Genomic DNA, 20981 nt, shown 5'->3' on the forward strand with positions numbered 1-20981 from the left:
AATTTCTGTTCACATAGAAGCAGTGTTGCATTATTTGGATAATGTCCAAATTTATTATAACATTATAATATATAGTGGATGTCATATACAGTGATCCATTTAGGTAATTTCCTTAGGTTCAAGATGAGGAAAACAAAGAGGAAAGACTTGTTAAGAGTATGGTCAATTGGGGTAGCACTTGAAAGAAAATTAAACATAATTAAAAAAAATTATACATAATCATTTTAAGGTCATGTCTGGGAGCCGTGCACTTTTCTTCCCTGCTTGTCCACAGTACATTGAAAGAAGCAAAAAAGTAAACAAGGAAAACAGGAGAATCTCTGTAGGACCACTGGAAAGGAGGGAAAGGTACCACTGACATGAGTGTGGGACTTTGGGAGTATGTGAAACAGGGGAGACCAAACTGAAGCAAAACCAATCAGGCTTGAAAAGCAGGTAGGTTGGAGCCTCTTGAGAAGTGAGTGGATAACATTTTCAACGTAACCTGAAAAAGTTTCTGGTTTGCAGCAACAGTGGCTTAAACAGGGGCGTGCTGTAGAGGCAGTGGGTGAGGGTTCAATTCCATTCTTTAAGAAGCTATGTCACCCATACTGTGTGACCCACATAGTCAGTGTCCCTAGGTTTTGCTGTATATGGACAGTTCACTAAATGAAGAACTCATAGTTCAGGGAGGAAATAAAAATAAAAGTTCAACGCTATTTAGAAATTATTAAAAATGGGATAATTGTGTATAAAAATCTATGGGATGTGGTCAAAGCCATACATGGAAAATAATTGATCTTAATCTCTTAATGCAGAAGAAAGATTGAAAATAAATTAACCAATCCATGATTGTGACTTACGGTTATGTGGAGTGCTGTGTTAAGAAGGAGTCTGAAGGTGAGTCTGTACTGAGCAGGGAGCACTGATATTATTGAGTAGTGACTTCAGGGTTCAATGGATTTTATAGATAAGCTGAATAAAACTGTTAAGGGTCAGATAATTCCTATATTGCTCCAAAGCACAGAGTGACAGAAAGTTTTTCCCAGTAAATTTTTGAGGCGAGCATAATTCTGATCCCCAAATCTGATGGCGAGAGCTCTCAAAAGAGAAATATCCATTTTAAGATGTAGACATCTTAGGTAAAATATTTCAGATAGGTTCCACTAGTAAACAGTTTAAAGTAAGCAGAAACATTCTGCACAGTGAAATATAGAATTCTTAGCACCTACGAGTGACAAAAGAAGCTCCTTTTAATTTGTGTTAAGCAGAAATTAAAGGACCTGTATTATAACTTATAGATAAGGTCCGCCCAGCTCTGCTACGAGGTGAGATCCACATTTGTGGCAGTGGTGTTGACCTGGTACCACATGGAAAGTGAGGACTCCCCAGCATCCACACTGAAAATCTGAGAACTAGGTGAAAGATGAAGGAGGATATCCAGCACTTGACTTTGAACATTGCCACTTGTGTTTTGACTGGGTTATCTGTTTGTCTTATTTCCCCTTTGCTCTCGTGAGAGAAGAACTATAATTATTCACCTTGGTAGCCACCAGGTACAGACGTTTCCGTAAAGTGAGTGCTAAGAAAATACTTGTTAATTGAGTGTAATCAAAGAAGCTGTCATATGCTGGGATGTTCCCTGGTCTTGGAGATGAGGATTTGGTTTCCTTGAAGGCCAGGCTGTGAATGGTAATCTGCTTTTGTCAGGTTACTTCATGGACTGCTCAGCTTGTGATACTGGACCTCTTCATCTCAAGCTCGTGTGCCAATCACTGAGACATGGAGCTTGGAGATGGAGAAAGGTTTATTCAAATTGGCCAAAACATAGAGAAGGCAGGAGGATAGGATCTCTCAAATCCGCCTTCACAAGAGAAGAAAGCAGGGGGTTTTGTAGAGCTAAGGGTCTTGGCAGGAGGAGTCTCAGAGAAACAAAGGGGTAATCTGTGTATCTTTCACTCCTGGTGAGCCCCTGGGCAATCAGACTTCTGGGCATCCGTGGCAGCTGGGCACTGGTTATCTGGTGATTGTAACTTCCTTGAAGGTATTCTTTTTCTTTTGTAAGACAAGCTCATAAATCCTTGTGACCCCTGAGTCATCCCTCAGGTTAAACAAGAAAACAGCAAATTGAGAAGATTAGCTTCTTCTCATCTATGTCTGTGTTGGGAACAATGTCAAAAGGTAATCACAGGGGCCAGCCTGGTGGTGTAGAAGTTAAGTGAACATGTTCTGATTTGGTGGCCTGGGGTTCGCCGGTTTGGATCCCGGATGTGGACATGGCACCTCTTGGCAAGCCATGCTGTGGTAGGTGTCTCACATATAAGGTAGAAGAAGATGGGCACGGATGTTAGCTCAGGGCCAGTCTTCCTCAGCAAAAAGAGGAGGATTGGCAGCACTTAGCTCAGGGCTAATCTTCCTCAAAAAGAAAATTAAAATAAGGGAGAATATTCTTAAAAAAAAAAAAGGTATTCATTTTCTTATTATTTACAGTAACCCTCAGGTACCTGGCTTCACCAGGACGTTCCCTTTGGGGAGCCTCCTTGGCACCATTCCACCCTGCATTCCAAATGAGCTGGCTCATGTTCTCCCACAACCCTGTGCTTCCCTCTTTCAGGGCATTTAGCATTCTTCTGTTTCCTCTAGGAGACAATGGGGGCTTGAGTTCAGAGACTCTGTCCTCTGCGTCCTTGTACCTGCAGAGACTAGCCCTGGTCTGGCACATAGTAAGTGCTAGACAAGTTTGTTACAGGAATGAATGATCTAACTTCTCTGAGCTTAATTTTTTTCCATTTGAAAAATGAGAATATTAATAATAGATGAAATAGGGGTTTCCAAGAATCTTCCTTAGAAAAAAGGCCCTGCCCCCTTTAATAATAATAGTGATAGATTTTGTTTATTGGGCGTTTATTATATGTGCCAAACACTGACCAGGCACTTCACGTCTTTTCTCGTTGTCTCTTATCCCTCCACCTCTATAAGAGGGGTGCTATTATCGCCATATAAGGGCCTAGAGATGGGAAGAAACTGCCCCAAATCAAAAGCAAACAAGTCTGGCATAGCCAGGGTTTGGATTCCAAGTCTGTAATCTTTCCACTATGGAATTGATGTTTCTATGCGAAGTTCGGTTTGAGTTGTCATCAGCGGGTCTCCTCACGGGTACCCTGACGGTGTAATTATGGCCTGTAAAAGGTTGACCTTGAAAGTTGAGCTAGTGAAATCCAGCCTCTCATACATTGCTTGGCACGTGGTAATTACATGCTCAATATATAATTGTTGAATAAAGTACTGAATTAGCTAATTAATGAAAAGCCCATGGATGGTATCAGTAATTTATCTAAGAGACTATGAGTATGTGATTGAAGAGTTCTTAAAGACCCGCAACTTCACATGACACGCAAATATTCCTAGGAAGGTAAAACTAGAATTTGATTTCATTTAGTCTGTGAAAAATATGAAATAAGGGGATTGGCTAGTCATCCGGAGATCTTATTGAAAATGAAGATTCCTAGATTCCATCCCCAGAGTTTGTTCGTTTTACACTCTCCTTTTGTGAATGTGAAATAAAACACTTTGTAAATGTGGAGTGTTGTACACACTTGGTGTATTACTAAGGAATTGTTGTGTTCACATGAAGGTTGGAGAGAATATCCTTTGGGATCTACTGAAACTCAAGGAAGGGAACGGTTTAGCGACTCAGTTAAATCAGAAAAGAGAAGGGCTCTTTCGTTGGGTGAAAAGGAATGTTTCTTTTGTTAGTATCTCATCAGAGGCAAGTCTGGTTGGCTAAAACTTAACGAATAGGTTTCACTAGTGTGTTTGGGGTTTTCAGGGTTGAGTCCTCCTCAGCTTACCTTGGTGATAGCCGTGCATGGCCCCCGTGTACTCACAGTCTGAAAGGAGAGCCAGGAAGCCCTGAGCCAGGCTGCCATGTCTGGGGTCCGTGAGCCCTGGGGAGCCGGGGGTGCTTCCGCTTGTCGGTCATGCTTGTCACTCAGCCCCTCTTTCTCTTCTTCCTTCTGGAGATTCCTTCCTATTCCATCAGTGGTTCCTTCTTTATCTCTCCTTGTTTCTGCCTAATGGCTTCTGCTCACTGCTTTCTATTTTTAAAAATACAAATAAGGTACATTTATGGAGCTTTACTGTGTGCCAAGTAGAATTTCATTTTTACCCTCACAACAAGCTTTTAAGGTAGGAATAGAGTGTCCTCCTTATCTGATCATTCATTATCCTACTCTGTTGAGGCCTTGGGCGCACAGGGCTGCAAAAGCCATCAAAATCAGAAAATTCCACTAAGGAACTGAAAACCAATACATTTGCCACTCAAAACCCTCTCCCCACTTAATATTAGTCTTGGTAGTTAACAATCAATAACATATGATGCAAACGTAATGCGAAACCTAATAGCGAAACCTGAAAAAGATATAGAGTTTCGTAAGTTGATGTCAATAGGAAAGCCACTGATAAATGAGGGTCTGAGGGTGTGGCCCGTTAACAGTTAGAGAAGAGAAAATCGCCAAGGTCTCTGTCAGTTTTGCTACTTGACAACTGGTTTTGCTGTTCTGCTATTCTGCAATACATTTTGGAAATCTCTGGTATGTGCACAATTATATAGTTGAGTGTAGGCATTAACATAGGCCAGATTTTTATCCTTTTTGGGTCTCCCAGCCTTTCATGGAATAAGAATTAGGCCCCTAGAGGGGCTGGCCCAGTGGCGCAGTGGTTACGTGTGCACGTTCTGCTTCAGTGGCCCTGGGTTTGCCAGTTTGGATCCCGGGTGTGGACGTGGCACTGCTTGGCAAGCCATGCTGTGGTAGGTGTCCCACATATAAAGTAGAGGAAGATGGGCATGGATGTTCGCTCAGGGCCAGTCTTCCTCAGCAAAAAGAGGAGGATTAGGGGCTCCTGATAAGCCCCTAGGCCGTCAGACTTCTGGGGGCAAGGGCAGCTGGGGGCTGGAAGGTATTCTTTTTCCGTCTATAAAACAAGCTCATAAATCCTTGTGGCCCTTGAGACACCCCTCAGGTTAAACATGAAAACAGCGGATTGATAAGATTAGCTTCTTTTCATAACAAAGTCAAAGGTCATCTTACTGAATATTTACAGTAACCCTCAGGTACCTGGCTTCAATACCATGGCTGACTTTAAAACAGAAAAATATCCGTGGCTTTACGAGACCTGATCAACAGGCAGGGAGAGTGGGCCAAACAGCCCCTGGTAGTTTCCTTGAGAGCAACGTTCCTATTTTGTCAAGAAAAACACACGCGTTAAAACATTCCATTTCACCAAATAGGACTAAACGTGGCTCAAGTCTGCTAACCTCTCACACATACTTATTTTGTCAGTGTATTGATTAGGTTTTGGTTATATGTTGATTCATCTAGGTTTGTGTAGCTGAATCACCCTAACATATGAATACATAGAATTTCTGGCTAAGTGTTTAATTTTTTATCACTCTTGCACCTTTGTTGTCTTATATTTTTAAGACCATTAAAATCTTATGCTTAACACAATTTAATTTAACCAACTGAAAAACATCGAGAACGTTTATCTTGAAGGCTTATATGGTATTTTAAAATGGTTTAGGTAAAATGATATTAGTTGTAGCAATAATTTAGGCATAGAAGTTATGGTAGTTATTAAAGTTTTTGTGAAATCATAGAAAATAATGAAACTTGTTCATGTGGAAGGGACTGTGGGGTTGGGGAAAAAACTCAAGGTTTGCATCCTGATTCTATTATTTACTAACTTTGATATCTCAGGTAATAGTTTACTTAGTCTGGGTCCGTGTTCTCTCAACTATAAAATAAGTTTTGCTTTGGATTGTATTTGGCATCTGTTTAATTTCTGCTTTCTTATGTATTTTAATATGTGCTATGTTATATTATACTTGTAAAATATTATATAAAGTAATAGGCTTTTTAAATTGTAAAAAGTCATATGTTGTTTACATAATATTTGTTTCATATATTCGTTTTTGTTACCCAACCAGGTTCATTTTTGCCAATTGCACAGAAAGCCAATCACCAAAACAATGAATTTGTAGCAGAGAAAGAGTTTTAATCACAAGGCAGCCAAGTGAGGAGGCAGGAGAATCAATCTCAGATCCACCTCCCCAAAAATGGGGACTCAAGGGTATTTATGGGGTAGGGGGCAAGGTGGTCTGAAGTATAGAGATAGATGATTAGAGGTGAGGAGAGGTGAGGTAATGAATGATCTGCACGAACAGAGTCCAGCACCATGGCTCTTCATAGGATGCGTGTTCACAAAATGGCAGCCTTCCCGTGGTCTGAGGGTGGAGATTTTAGCTCCCTGACATCAAAGGGTCATTTATTGGTCATCTCTGCAGGCCCAGTTGATGAGTTGGTGGTCTCAACCTGCCTGAACTGGATAAGGAGTGACTCAGTTCCTGAAAAACTTGAGCACCCTGTCCGTTACTCTGGTGACCCAAGTATCAGAGATGTTATCTAGAGGGTGGGTTGCAGTAATGCCTTATCTAACTACTTTTGTAAACAGACAGCTGAGTATAGTGAAAGCAAGTTGGCCCCTGATTTCATTTTGTTGTTAGGGTCAGTGAATCAAGAATCCTGACTTTTCGAAATTCTTTAGTGTTTCTCATTCTTCCCAGTAACTTTGTATTAAGGCAGGTAAGCCAGAAGCGTATAGGTTTTAAAGAAAACCTGATATAACTCGATCAATCTGTGTTAAGAGGAATGGTCATTGTAGTCAAACTTTCTTTTCCTTCTCCCTTGAAGTCACTCCTGGTCATGGTGTACCTGTGTAACAGTCTGTTGGCATTGGCAATATCTGGGGGTCAGGGTGGCATTTCGGGGACAGCAGTGAAGACTCTGAGAACTCTCAGTGACACTGTCTTGTTAAATTCTGAAGCTAGTACTTAGTGGATAAGAGCAGAGATGTCACCTTAAAGAACTCGTGCTCAACTGAGGTTGATTCTGTCCCCAGGGGATAGTTGGCAATGCTGGGGACATTTTTGATTGGCTTAACTGTTCTTAGCTGGTCTTCCCTCCCAAATTCCTCCTCCCACCCCCACCTCAAGCCAGTCCTCTTTTTATTGAGTCCTATGGCAGTGAACTATGTCAAAATCTTGAGATAAAATATCATGCATTGCAAAGGTCGATATTAACAGGAAACATAGGAGGGAGTGTGTGCATGTGCTGCTGGCATTAGTGGGGGGAGGTCAGGGATGGTGCTAGACGTCCTACAGTGCACAGGACACCTCCCAGCACACTGAATTACCTGATTCCCAATGTCACCAGTTCTGAGGTTGAGAAACCCTGCTTTCATAGAACCACTGGCTTTCCTACTAGTGAATCTTGAGTATAGGGACTGAAGGTATTAATATATCATTTAAAAAATATGTGGATTAGAATAATGCAATTTGCAACATTTCAGGAAAAATTGTAGAAAAATAGACAGGGTTTGGCAATAATTATCCAAGCACTGTTCAGAGAAACTTTCATTCATTCATTCAACAAATATTTATTGAAAGCCTACTGTGTGCCAGACCATGTTCTAGGGGAGCAACATGAGTTATGGGGCTATTTGGTGACTCTTTCCTTATTAAAGAGATGGACCCGTAAGACCATTAAATCTGATATCATCAAATATTCAAATCGTAAAATTAACTGCCCTGCCCCCCATTCTGAGCCTGTGCTCACAAAGCTCATCTGAAAATTTGTTTCTGAGAAGCACGTGTCCAAAAGAAAGTGTACTGTGGGCCCTGGATGGGTGGCCGTCGTATTTTTTCTAGGTTCCTACTCTTTCACAGTATGTACTTTAATTGAACTTCTAATAGTAAATGATTTATTTTTAGAGGAAAAGAAAGTAGATTAAAACATTAAACTTGTTCTCAGTGCTTGCAACCTTCTTTTTTGGGATGTTGTTAAGATTATTTTTTGTTAATGGAGATTTGTATAGCCTAGTGCAATCATGAACTCGAGAATTTTTATATAAAAAGATCTTGCCCTTTTCATGGAATACTACTCAACCATAAAAAAAGACAAAATCGTCCCGTTTGTAACAACATGGATGGATCTTGAGGGTATGATGTTAAGCAAAATAAGCCAGACAGAGAAAGAAAAATACTGCATGATTTCACTCATATGTGGAAGATAACAAATAGGTGGATACAGAGAACACATTAGTGGTTACCAGAGGGGAAGGGGGTTGAGGGGTGGGCGAAAGGGGAAAGGGGGCATATATGTATGGTGATGGATAAAAATTAGACTATTGGGGGTGAGCACGATGAAGTGTATTCATAGATTGATAAACAATAATGTACACCTGAAATTACACAATGTTATAGACCCTTATGATCCCAATAAAATTACTTGGGGGAAAAAATAGATCTTGATATTTTCATTGAACTCCTGCAGCATTTATTATTGGAATTCTTTCTTTTGAGCTTATTCTCATTCTCACTTTTGCTGTCATTGAAATCCATATGTTTTCAAGTTACAATCCAAGTAGAAGGTAAACTCTCAGAGTGTGTGGACCAGGGTCTGTAGCTTCTTGTAAACTTCTAGGCACCTCACATCGTCTGGTGCCTCTCAGGTAGTCAGGGAGTTTGGTTACCATTTACCCAGCATGCACATCATGGCATCAAGGGCTTTGTAGGAGCGACCTGGTACGCAGTGAGCATGTTCAGGTTTCTTATGTGTTTTGGAGACCAGAGTAGAGTTTAAAATACGCTCACATGATTGAATGTAAAACGATTGTGATGCTAAATCTCTATGTCACAATCTGTGGCAGCCCAGTTTTTTCTTTCTCGTCTCCAGATAGCCCCATGGATCCCCAGGGTTGCTTGCTCAGTCTAATGAGGTTGTTCCAAGTTTCTGTCTCCAAAAAACTGGGAGAGAATGCTGAATGCATCCTTCCCAGCTGCTACTGCAGATGTTGCTGCTCTGGGCGTCCCTTCGGAAGCCCAGACAGTCTGGGCGCAGCAGAGCAAATGCCCTTTCACTGCAGTTGCTGCTGGTCCTCATAGTGGCTCCTCAGAGGGCTGGATTGGAGCTCTAAGTCATCAGCCATAACCTGTGCTCAGGATCCAGGCTCTCTTACTGGTTTCCCACAGAACGGGAACACAGACTCGCCCAAAAGCATTGCTAAGGGAGACTTCGACACTCAGACAGGGCAGGTCCAGTAGTCCACAGGCTGTTACCTAGGGTCTTGCTCGTACCCAGAAAAGGCCTTTTGAGGGGGGAGATTTGTTCTTCTCTTCCTGGGGCTCGTCCACCACAGGCAGAGACGTTTCCTGCATCTCCCACACCAGCAGAGACCTGGAAGGGTTGACTCTCCCTGGCCTCTTGGTCCCAGTGCACTTTGTTTTAGGAGGAGCTCTGCTTCTGTGTTACTCTTCCTTTTAAAGGGTCTGGAAAAGAGAGGATGCTCACTGTGCGTCACCTTTCAGATTTAACCACTTCGTTAGAGTGAGAGCTCAGTTCACTGCACGTGTTTCTCACACGCAATTCGACAAGACCAGGGCAGTAACTAGAAGTACAAGTGAAGATGTGCCAAACCCATCCTGGCTTATTTTAATGTGATTATTCATAAGTCTTGGTTTTAAAATAAAAGATAGGTCTGGGATAACTACAAAAGTGGATAGGACATCAGGATGACAGACACAAACCTGGACCACCTAGGCAAACTGGCCTGTGAACTCATTCTCAGAAGAGTCTTGACCACGTCCAAGGAAGAAAAGGAAGGTCAATATTGCTGAAATGTATCGAGAAATGGAGATTGCCGCGTAAGATGAGACCACATAGGTAGAGATGAGCCAGACTGTGCAGGGGCTTCGAGGCTGTGGTGAGGGTTTTGGGTTTTATTGTAGGGATAATGGAAAGTCATTGGAGGGTTTTCACCTGGGGAAGAGTATGAGCTTATTTGCATTTTTAAAAGTCCACTCTTGCTTTTGTATGGAATGTAGAATTTTTGGTGCAAAAATGATAGGCGGGAAAGCAGGAGGAGATTTTAGTAGCCCAGGTGAAAGATGACCATGGCTTAGGCTACCATGGTAAAGGATGGAGAGAAATGGTTGGAGTTTGGACATATTTTGCAGCTAAGACTGCTGATGGGTTTAATTTGGGGTATGAGGAACAAAAGAAGAAAAAATAACTATTAGTTTTCTGGCTTGAGCAACTGTGTGGGCTGTGGTGTCGTTTGCTAATGAGGGAACATGGTGAAAGAACACATATGGGGGAAAATGAAGAGTTCGCTTTCGGACATGTTAACACTGAAATAGAGGCCTGTTAGACAGAGTCCGGGGGAGAGGTCAGAGCTGGAAATACAGATTTGTAAGAATAAAGTGTACAGGTGGCATTGAAAGATGTGAATGAGCTGACCAGCTAGTTAGTCTAACCACCAGATGGTTAGTCAGGAAGAACACCAGACAATGTGGTGCCACAAGAGGAGAAACGTTTCAAGGAGAAGAGAGTAGCAAGATAATTGCTGCTGAGAGTTTAAGATGAGGACAGAGAAGTGATGTTGGTTTGGACGTGATGGAGCTTTCTGGTGATCTTGCTTAGGACAGTTTCTGTGGAATTGTGTGCACAAAGTCCAGTTAGATCTGATTGATGAGAAGCTAGGAAGTGAGGAAATGGAGAGAAGACTTTAGACATCAACTTAGAGGAGTATTACTGGGAAAGGAGACAATATAATGGGGTTGTAACTGCAAGGAGGTGTAATCCTGGGAACATAATTCTCTTTCTGTCTCTCTCATCCATCCATCCATCCACCCATCCCCATCCTCACATTGTTTATAATTACCAATTGAGAGAGAAGAGGTTGCTGGATGCCTCAAGTCTTTGAAAATGTGATAGGGGATGCGATCCAAAGCACAGATGGAGAAGCATGTAGGAGCAGGAACACCTCATCTGTTGGAGGAGGAGGCAGAAAGGTAGACTTTACAGGTGGAAATTTGATGGTAGAAGGATGACGGGATTCCCATCTCAGTCCTTCTACTTGCTCAATGAAGTATGAGTCAGGTCATCAGCTGATAATGAGAGGAATGGGCATTGATAATGAGCTGATAATGGGCATTGTGGGGATGGATAATGTGGGGGAGGGGTACTGTGGATTTGAGAAGGAAGAACATGGTGTGAAATAGTAATTTTGGATAGCGGGAAAACAAATATTCCAAGAACGTGTAGTGAAATACCCAGCAGTGTTTTGTGCCCATTGTGCCCATTTGAGATTGGAGGTCCGGAGTGTAAAAGGGATTTGTTGACTTGGTTGTGTGTTTTTCTTCAGCCACATTCAGCTGCATCAGTTAGAGCGAGCAGGCAGACTGCTGTGTTTAAACAAGGTCAGAATTTTGCTGAGTACTGTAGGGGGAGGAGAGTGGAAAAGGGCAGTGGCATACCGAGGGAGTGGCAGTAGAATGGTCTGCCACAGCAGAGGAGGAGCATTTAGTGTTGACATATTTAGAATTGCCAGCACATGGTGACAATAAACAGCAGATGGGCTTCTAGTCGGCTTCATCATTTAAATTCTCTTTAGGCAGTGCAGCCTTCCGTTGCCTGCGCCTGGGAAAGAGGACTCCCACTGCAGAGCTTCCCTGGGCCACTGCAGGGGAGTTAAGGATATTTACAAAGGAAGGAACAGAGTGTTTATTGATTAACCATGGAAATCAAAGAGAAAAGCAAATCTCCCACCCCAAGAGGCCATTTCTGGCTTAAAAAATGTTTGACTCCTCTTTTCACCAGCCATCCCCTCTACTGACAACTCTTTCTACGAAGCATAACTATTCTCGTTTAACAAGTATGGAATGGAGGAAGGAGGTTGGAAGATGTGGAAATTGCCCAGGGCCAGTCAGTGAGTAATAGTGTTACTGAAACCAAAGAGGGTTCCCTCCTGGCAAGTTAAATCAGACTCTCCACCAGAAGTAGTTGTCTCACAACGTAAGGTATATCTGCAGCAAATAGGAGACTGTGCGTCCTGGCGTCCCCTGAACAAAGGGAAGCAGGGACATTTATTTGGGATGGGGATGAATATTCAAAAGCGGGAGGTGGGTATTCGCTTGCGCAGGCTCTGTTGGAAAGCATGCTTCCACGTACACTGCAGGTTATGGTAATAAGGCCTAAGCTCCTCCTGGAGAGATCTTAGCGTTAAAAATAAGGCAAAGGTCACAGGCGTAGCTCTGGTGGGGAGGCTTGGTCTGGTTCCGGGTGCTTGGTGACTGCATCTCCTGAACATAACAAAAGGAAGAAAATGATTTGGAAAAACAGTTAAAATATCCAAACTCACCTTGAGTTCCTCGGGGCAATTAGTCAGTGACAATAAGCATGGCTGAAGGCCAAATCTAGGCCCTTCTCAGCCAAGGCTTTTGCACTTTTTCCTCTGCTGTGCTACTTAACTATCTTTAGTCTTTTCACTTTTCTGACCCAAAAGAGCTCTAGGTAATCACAGAAGAATTTATGGTTACTGTAAGGATTATTGTTTACATGTCACAATGTGAGACTGGCGAGTATAGTTTGTTTAGGTAAATACAGAATAGGAGACTTTAACTCTTTAATATGCAGTCTGGGAAAGAGAATTGTGAAAAGCTAGTGATGAGCATTTTACATCTACTCAAGGTTACGGGGAGGATAACGAGTCAGTCCTATGTGGTCCTTTTATTTTTCCCGATGATGCTTGATATGTTCGTTATTCTTAACTCTGTTGGATTTTTTATTTCTTATGGAATAATTCAGGTATAGAAACATGTATCAAGAACAATATGAACACCCATGTAACTAGAAATAAAAAGGTCAAGAGAGAAAATGGTGCACACATGATTGACGCCCTGTGAGTCCCTCTCTGATTCCGTTCTAACTCCTCCCCCAGGAGGCACTCCTCCCCCAGGAGGCCGCCAGTCTCCAGGAGGAGCTTAGGTCTTATTACCATAACCTGCAGTATACACATCCTGCAGCATCTGCAAAACTCTCCTGTGAAAGAATGAAGGTGGAAAAGCAAATTGTATGTTAGTAGTGTTCTGAAAATAGCTTTGATCTTGCAGATTCCCTGAAAGAAGGGTGTAAGGGAGCCTGGAGGGTTCCCCAGGGCACACACACCCCCTAGGACCACTGCTCTAAGATATATACTTGTTACCACCCAAGGGAGGGTTGTCTGCTTGCTGCAAGACATGCCAAAAGTCAGGAGGCAACGTGGTAGGAGAGAAAGGGTTTATTACAGCTTGCTCGCGAGAGGGAAGATGGCTGACTAATATCCAAAAGAAGCATCTTACAGAACAAAGACTACAGGCCAGTTATACAGGGGCTGGTCTCTGGGCGGGGGAGGTGGCTGGGCTCTGGGTGGGGCCTCCATCTCTCTCCAGGTGGGCACAGACCTCTGGTCCCAGTTCCTGATAGTCCTTTGTTTTACTGGATATACAGCAGAGAATGGAGCAACTCTCTATACCCTGATCTTTCGGTTGTCATTGATGATGGCTATCAGCATAGGCTCTCTGCCCCGGGGGTCATCACATTCCTGGAGAACTCAAAAGAGCAAAGTTATCATCTTAAAGCAGCTGGGAGGGGCCACAAAGTCTACATAGCATGTCTGGGCTAGTTAATCAGAGGTCATTCAGAGTTACAATGTGGTTTCTTTTCTACAATGTGGCTTCCCTTATGTCAACCTTATGTTGAGCTGGTATCATTCTTAGAAGTGGAATGTTGTGGTTTTATGGTAAACATGTCTTTTGCACACTTCCAAACTGTTTTCCAAAGTGCTTGTATCAACCTGTGCTCCCATCACTTGTTCATCAGAGTTCTCATTCCTCTGCATTTTCACAAACACTTGTTATTATCAGTCTTTTAAATTTTTTTCCCCAAACCTTATGCATTTAAAATATCTCATTGTAGTTTTAATTTTCATTTCTATGATTACCAGCAAGGTTGAACATCTTTTCCTACATGTATTAGCAATTTTGGTTTTTGTTTCTATAAATGATCTGGTCCTTTTCTCATTTTTCCATTTAGTTGGTTGTCTTTTCTTATTGGTTTTGTAGGTGTTCTTTACATATTCTGGATGCTCAGTCTTTGTCAGTTATACGGATTCCAAATTAATTCTCATTTGAGCCTTTTCATTTCACTATTTTAATATTGTCTTTAAATATTTGGAGTAGTTGAATTTACAAAGTGTTTTTCTTTACAGTTCTGGATTTTGGGGTCTTATTTAGGAAAATCTTTTCAACTCTGAGGTTATAAAGATATTTTTAAATATTTTCTTTTAAAATTTATAAAGTTTGATTTTTTATATTTAGTTTTTTAATCTACTTGCAATTTACTTGTATATATGTTATAAGGTAGGGATCTATTTGCGTGTGAGTATGTGCCTGCACTGTTTATTAATAAATTTTCTGTGTTCTTCTGATCTGAAATGCCAGCTTTCTTTACTTTGCAAATGTGTGTATATATATATATATATATATATATATATAATATATTTGTTTACTTTTCTCTCTCTATATATAAATGTAGGTCTATTTCTAGGCTTTGAAATTAAGTTCTATTGATTTATTTCTCTATCCTTACAGCAATATCATATTCTCTTAATTACCACAACTTTATAATAAGACAATACATACAAATTAAGCAAATATTAGACCTTGTTGTTTTTTTTTTTTTTTTTGAGGAAGATTAGCCCTGCGCTAACTACTGCCAATCCTCCTCTTTTTGCTGAGGAAGACTGGCCCTGAGCTAACATCCGTGCCCATCTTCCTCTACTTTATATGTGGGATGCCTACCACAGCCTGGCTTTTGCCAAGCAGTGCCATGTCTGCACCCGGGATCTGAACTGGTGGACCCCGGACCGCTGAAGTGGAACCTGCACACTTAACTGCTGTGCCACAGGGCCTGCCCTGACCTTGTTGTTCTTTCATTTTTCAGAATTGTCTTGGCTATGATCTTCCATATCAATTTTAAAATCAATCTATAAAGTTCCATGAGAAATCTTTGGGCTGCTGATTGGAATAGTGTTGGATTTATAGACTACTTTGGAGAAAAATGGCATCTTTATGAACATGATATATTCACCCCAAATCTTCTTTCATATCCTTTTGATAAGTGGTATATTCTCTATAGGTGATCTTGGAAATTTTCGCTTCCTGTCCCTTTGGATTAGAATGTGGGTTTTTGCATACTTGCCTTCTGTATTCGTTTCCTAGGGTTTCTGTAACGAACTACTAGGAACTGTGTGACTGAAAACAACAGAAGGTGGTCATCTGCAATCCGAGAAGAGAGCCCTCCTGGGGAACTGAATTGGCCAGCTGCTTGATCTGGGATTTCCCAGCCTCCAGAACTCTGAGAACTAAATGTGAGTTGTTTAAACCACCCAGTTGTGGCAGCCTGAGCTGACCAGAACAGTGGGAATCCATTCTTTGTGTCTTCCAACTTCTGATGGCTCTCAGCATCCCTTGACTTGTGGCCGTGTCACTCCCATCTCTGCCTCTGTCTTTAGGTTACCGCCTCCTCTGTGTATCTGTATCTTCTCCTTTCCATCTCAAATCTCCATCTGCCTTTCTCTTACGAGGACAAGTATCATTGGATTTAGGGCCCACTTGGATAGTTCAGAATGACCTCCTTATCTCAAGATCCTAACTTAATCACATCTATAAAGACCCTTTTTCCAAAGATGGTCAACATTCACAGGTCCTGGGAGTTAGGACATGGACATATCGTCTTTTGGGGGGCATTCTTCAACTTCTTACATCTTATTTATTCAGATCTCAACTCAAACGTCACCTCCTCACATGACATTTCCTCTATTTTATCTTCCTCATACCCTTGTACTTGAAATTTTCTTAATAATTTGTAATGTTTTATTGATTGTTTCCCTTCCCATTAGGACAAATGTAAACTCTTTGCAGGTGGGGGCTCCAATGTAATTATTGCTGTATTCAGGCCGATATCCTGATAATACACACTGGTGAAGCTTTATCAGTTGTTTATAGCTGGTGTCTGCTGGTTGAGTATCCATTCTAATTGGTCTATGTAACGTTATACTAGTTACTAGATATTTTAAATATCATCCCTGACTGTATTCCTAGCTTCTTGAACAGTGGCTGGCATACTGTCGGCTCTAAACAAGTAGTTGTGTTGATTAAGAGGTGGTGCAGATGAACACAGACGAGGATGGTGATCAATGCAGAGGCCAGGATGTAGACATTTCTGTGTCTTGATAAGGAATTTGGACTTTGTCCTGAAAAATGATAGAGATTCATGCTGGGTTTTAAGTAGGGAAATAGTATAATTAGATCGACATTTAAAACATGAAATTCAAAATGAATTATCCTTAGATATTTTAAAGCCTCTGTTGAACCCTTGAAGAGATGTTCAGAGGGTGGAATGAGATGGAGAGAAATCCACCTTTTTCTGTTTAGGTAGATGAATTCTAATAAACTACCCCACCAAATCTGTCTTGATTTCTCTTTTTTTTTTTTTGAGGAAGATCAGCCCTGAGCTAACATCTGCCAATCCTCTTTTCACTGAGGAAGACTGGCCCTGAGCTAATATCCGTGCCCAACCTCCTCTACTTTATATGTGGGACGCCTACCACAGCATGGCTTGATGAGCAGTGCCATGTCCTCACCCAGGATCTGAACCGGAGGACCCCAGGCTGCCAAAGCGGAACATGCGCACTTAACCACTGTGCCACTGGGCCAACCTCCTGATTTCTCAAAAAACACTCTCATCGTTCTCTCTTTCTCTCTGTGTGTGTGTGTGTGTGTGTGTATGTATGTGTAAGCACATGCATTTAATTATGTGAAGATTTTGGAATAAATATCTTGAGATATATTGGTTGAGATTATTTTTGTTGTAAACAGCAGAAACTGGCTAATTTAAGGAAGAGAAAATTGTCATCATCCATTGGTTTGATATTGGAGTACATCTTACAACCTAAAGAGTAAGTGGTCAACTAAATTATGGAAAGGTAAAGAACCGGGTCAGCTCCAAGGCTTAGTAACTAGAGCTAATGGACATTTTCCATAGAATATGGCCATTATTGTGAGTTGGTACCAATGATCTCAGTCTGTGTGTGTTTCCATTCTAAATTTCAGTAATGTTTTAGGCTAAGGCTTCTCTTCAATCTGTTTCTATCTTATCTTTGACTTTTAGTGAATATAGAGGCTGCTGATATTTCCAAATATATATTCTTCCTCTTCTCTCGTGGTAATAGAGTCCCTGAGTTTTTAGCTGGGTATCTGGATGTACAAAGTGAAGACTGTATTCCCAAAGCTCTTTTGCCCAGATATGGCCTTCTGACTAAGCCCTGGTCACTGAGATGTAAGCAGAAGTGCATGTGTTGTTTTTAGGAACTTTCTTCAATCAATGGTTGCTTTTTGGACACTTCCGGCTTAGGAGATGTGAAGGCTGGAGACCTGGCTCACATCTTGGACCATGAGGATGACAGCCACACACTGGGGATGGCAGAGCGGTGAGCTGAAGGGAACTTGGTATATTGAAGACATTAGTAGAGCTGCCATACCATCCCTGGACTCTACCTGTGGGCTTTTTATGTGAGAGAGAAATATATATATATAATTTCATTTATGCTACTGTTACTTTGGATCTCTGACACTTGTAAATAAATCTAATCCTAGCTCATGTATAGGGGTTTATCAGTTTGCAGTACACTGAGAGTTTCCTTTGTGTTTTCAAGGGCAAGCTAAGAATTTAAACATTATTTCATAATATTTTGGGATTTGTTACAGTATGTTGAGTTTGGAGCATGTGCTCTGCCTTATTCAAATGGGAGTCTCTTTGCTTACCTGTACATTTTTTTCTTATTAATTGTAAGAACTCTTTATTAAAAAAATTAGGGGCCGGCCTGGTGGTGTAGTGGTTAAGTTCGTGTGCTCCACTTCAGTGGGGTTAGCGGGTTTGCATGCTGGGCATGGACCTACACACCACTCATCAAGCCATGCTGCAGTGGCACATCCAAAATAGAGGAAGCCTGGCACAGATGTTAGCTCAGGGACAATCTTACTTGCCAAAATAAATAAATAAATAAATAAATAAATAAATAAATAAGTTTTTGTTTATCATATGTTACTAATACTTCCCTATGTTTATCTTTTGCTTGTTTTCTTTTTGTTTAAATCTCTTTTTCTTCTATCCAGATGTTTTGCTATTTAAGTAGTCATATTTATCAGTTTCTTCCTCCTTATGACTTTGGGGTTTTATGTCATTCTCAGAAAGGCCTCTTCCACTTGAAGATAATAAAAATGTTTGCTCATATTTTTCTCTGGTAAATTATCCCTCTATCATTGATTGAGTAATCCAATTTTAGGGGTCTCTGGGTTTAGACATATGGCATCCACTGGGGGTCTTGGAACGTATCCCCTGCAGATAATGGGGGGACTACTGTACTGTAAGATTTATTGCTCTTCAATCCAAATCTCATGATGTTATACTCGATTAAAATCTATCGTTGTTCCTGCATGACCATAAAGACAAAGTCTAAACTTCCTAGTTTTGCAAAAGACCTTTCACAAGCTTTAGTCTCAATTCACGCAACTCCCCACGGTGTGTAGTATTAGTATTCTCTGGCCTCAGTGAACTCATTAGACTTTTGAAAACTATTCCTGAACACATCAGGCCTTTCTGTGACTTCACATATGCCACCTATTATGCTTAGAATGCCTTCCCCGACTCCTTTACTAAAAGAATAAAAATAAGTGTTCCTATTGGTCCTTCAAGAACCAGCTCAAATTATGCTTTCTCCTCAAGGTGTTTTGGCTATCTGTTGCTGTGGAATAAATTACTTTACAACATCACCACTTTTAAAACAACAAACATTTATTATCTCGCAGTTTCTATGGCCAAGAATTTGGGTGGAGCTTAACCCGTGGTTCCAACAGAGGGAATCTCATGCAGCCAAGATGTTGGCTGGGTCTGCAGGGGTCTGAAGCCTTAACAGGGCTGGAGAATCTCCTTCCTAGATGGCTCCCTCTCATGGCTGTTGGCAAAAGCTCCTTGTTGGCTGTTGGCAGGATGCCTCAGTTCCTCGCAACGTGGACCTCCCTACAGGGCTGCCTAAGTGTTCTAATGCTGTGACAACAGGCCTAGAGCGAGACCCTGAGAGAGAGAGAGCAAGGAGGAAATGGCTTTTCAGAGAAACGCTATCTCCTCTGCCACATTCTATTGACTGGAAGCCAATCACTAAATCTGGATAACACTCAAGGAGATCCTCCAACGTTTGAGGGGAGGATTGTCAAAGAATTTAAAGACATCTTACGGCACAGTAGTCCCCCCGTTGTCTGTAGGGGATACATTCCAGGACGCCCAGTGGATGCCTGACACCACAGATACTACCAAACCCTATATATACGATGTGTTTTCCTATATGTTCATGCCTATGATAAAGTTTAATTTCTAAATTAGGTACACTAAGGATTAACAACAATAGCTAATAATCAGATAGAAGAATTATAACGTATCCTGGTTTTGTGAATGTGGTCTCTCTCTCTCTCTCTCTCTCTCAAAATATCTTATTGGACTCTTCTTGCCCTTCTTCTTGCTATGATATGAGATGATACAATGCTCCTGTGATGAGATGAAGTGAGGGGAATGATGTAGGCATTGTGAGGTAGCTTTAGGCTACTGCTGACCTGGGGATGCATCAGAAGGAGGAGCATCTACTTCTGGACTACGCTTGACTATGGGTAATTAAAACTGTGGAAAGCAAAACCATGGATAAGGGGGGACTACTGTATAGCCTGCTGGGTGGGTGGTCTGAAAATGATGCTCTCATGAACGGTGATGAGTTGGATCTGCCGCTCCAGTAGTAGAGATAGAGGAGAAGTAGAATGTAAGATTTTTTTTTTGAGGAAGATTAGCCCTGAGCTAACATCTGTGCCCATCTTCCTCTATTTTATGTGGGATGCCTTTCACAGTATGGAGTGACAAGTGGTGCATAGGTCCACACCCAGGATCCGAACTGGCAAATCCTGGGCCACTGAAGTGGAATGTGTGAACTTAACCACTGTGCCACTGAGCCAGCCCTACTGTAAGGTACTTTTGAAGTTGAATCAATAGGATTTGAAGCCTGAGAGTCAAATTACACAACTGAATGGAATAAAATTGGTTAAACGTTTCTGACAAATGTTGATATCATACAGCATACCATAGGCATGTATTAATTTATTTCAATGAAAGAGCAAAATTATGTGAAGAAAAGAAAATTTTGGGGGGATACATAGCATTGTGTTTAGACAATAATATTAAATTCTGCATTTTCATTAATACTCCATGAAGCCATCTGCCAGAAATTTCCAGCATCATCCCTCTAGTACGATTCAGTATTGTAAGACGTGCTCTTGCCTAGAAGGTGAGAGTCAAGTGAGAAAGTCGGAAGAAGTACTTCTGCTCTGAGATAACAGAGGCGTGAAGGAGAATGCTCAGGAAACACGGTTTAGTCTTCCACAGGAACATTGCAACTATTCTGCTGAGTATTTTGTATTTGTTCTCTCAGGAGTCCACCTTTGAAAAATCTGACAGAGAGGCCAGCCCAGTGGCATAGTGATTAAGTTCGTGTGCTCTCCTTCTCCAGTTCAGATCCTGGGCGTGGACCTACATGCCATTCATCAGCCATGCTGAGGCAGCGCCCCACGTACAAAATAGAGGGAGATTGGCACAGATGTTAGCTCAGGGCCAATCTTCCTCGAGCAAAAAAGAAAAAAAAAACTGATGGAAAAGAAACATGTTTTTCTTCATTCCAGGAGTTCCAAATTGGGGAAGATGTCTATGGAGCAGGATCACTGAGTCCCTACAACCTGCACCTCCTCCCGCCCCAACTGGGTCCTAAGACTCAGTGCATCAGAGTCGGAGGTGAGTGGGGTGGGGCTGTGAGCTGGTTCGAAGGTTCTCCTTGGCAGTGTTAATATGCCTGCTCTCACGTTCTGCTCTCACGCTCCCTACTCCATCCTGAAAGTCAGTGTTCTAATTCAGGTAGTTAAGCACCACTCCTCTGAGCTGCAAAAGGTATGCAGTGAAAATCGGGAGGAA

General features: G+C 41.7%; 1 long non-coding RNA gene across 2 annotated transcripts in view; it reads left to right on the top strand.

Moving 5' to 3' along the window:
• LOC106836727 (uncharacterized) overlaps positions 1-20981 on the top strand; it is a 98943-nt gene that overhangs the window by 12112 nt on the left and 65850 nt on the right. The window contains exons 1-2 of one of the 2 annotated variants that reach the window (XR_011499477.1): positions 15140-15288; positions 20696-20804. This is a non-coding gene — a long non-coding RNA (uncharacterized lncRNA). Of the gene's footprint in view, positions 1-15139; positions 15289-20695; positions 20805-20981 lie in introns of those variants that run through there. The other variant, XR_011499476.1, reaches the window with a different exon arrangement.

This window comes from Equus asinus, chromosome 30, assembly GCF_041296235.1.
Source record: "Equus asinus isolate D_3611 breed Donkey chromosome 30, EquAss-T2T_v2, whole genome shotgun sequence".
NCBI classification, from domain to species: domain Eukaryota; kingdom Metazoa; phylum Chordata; class Mammalia; order Perissodactyla; family Equidae; genus Equus; species Equus asinus.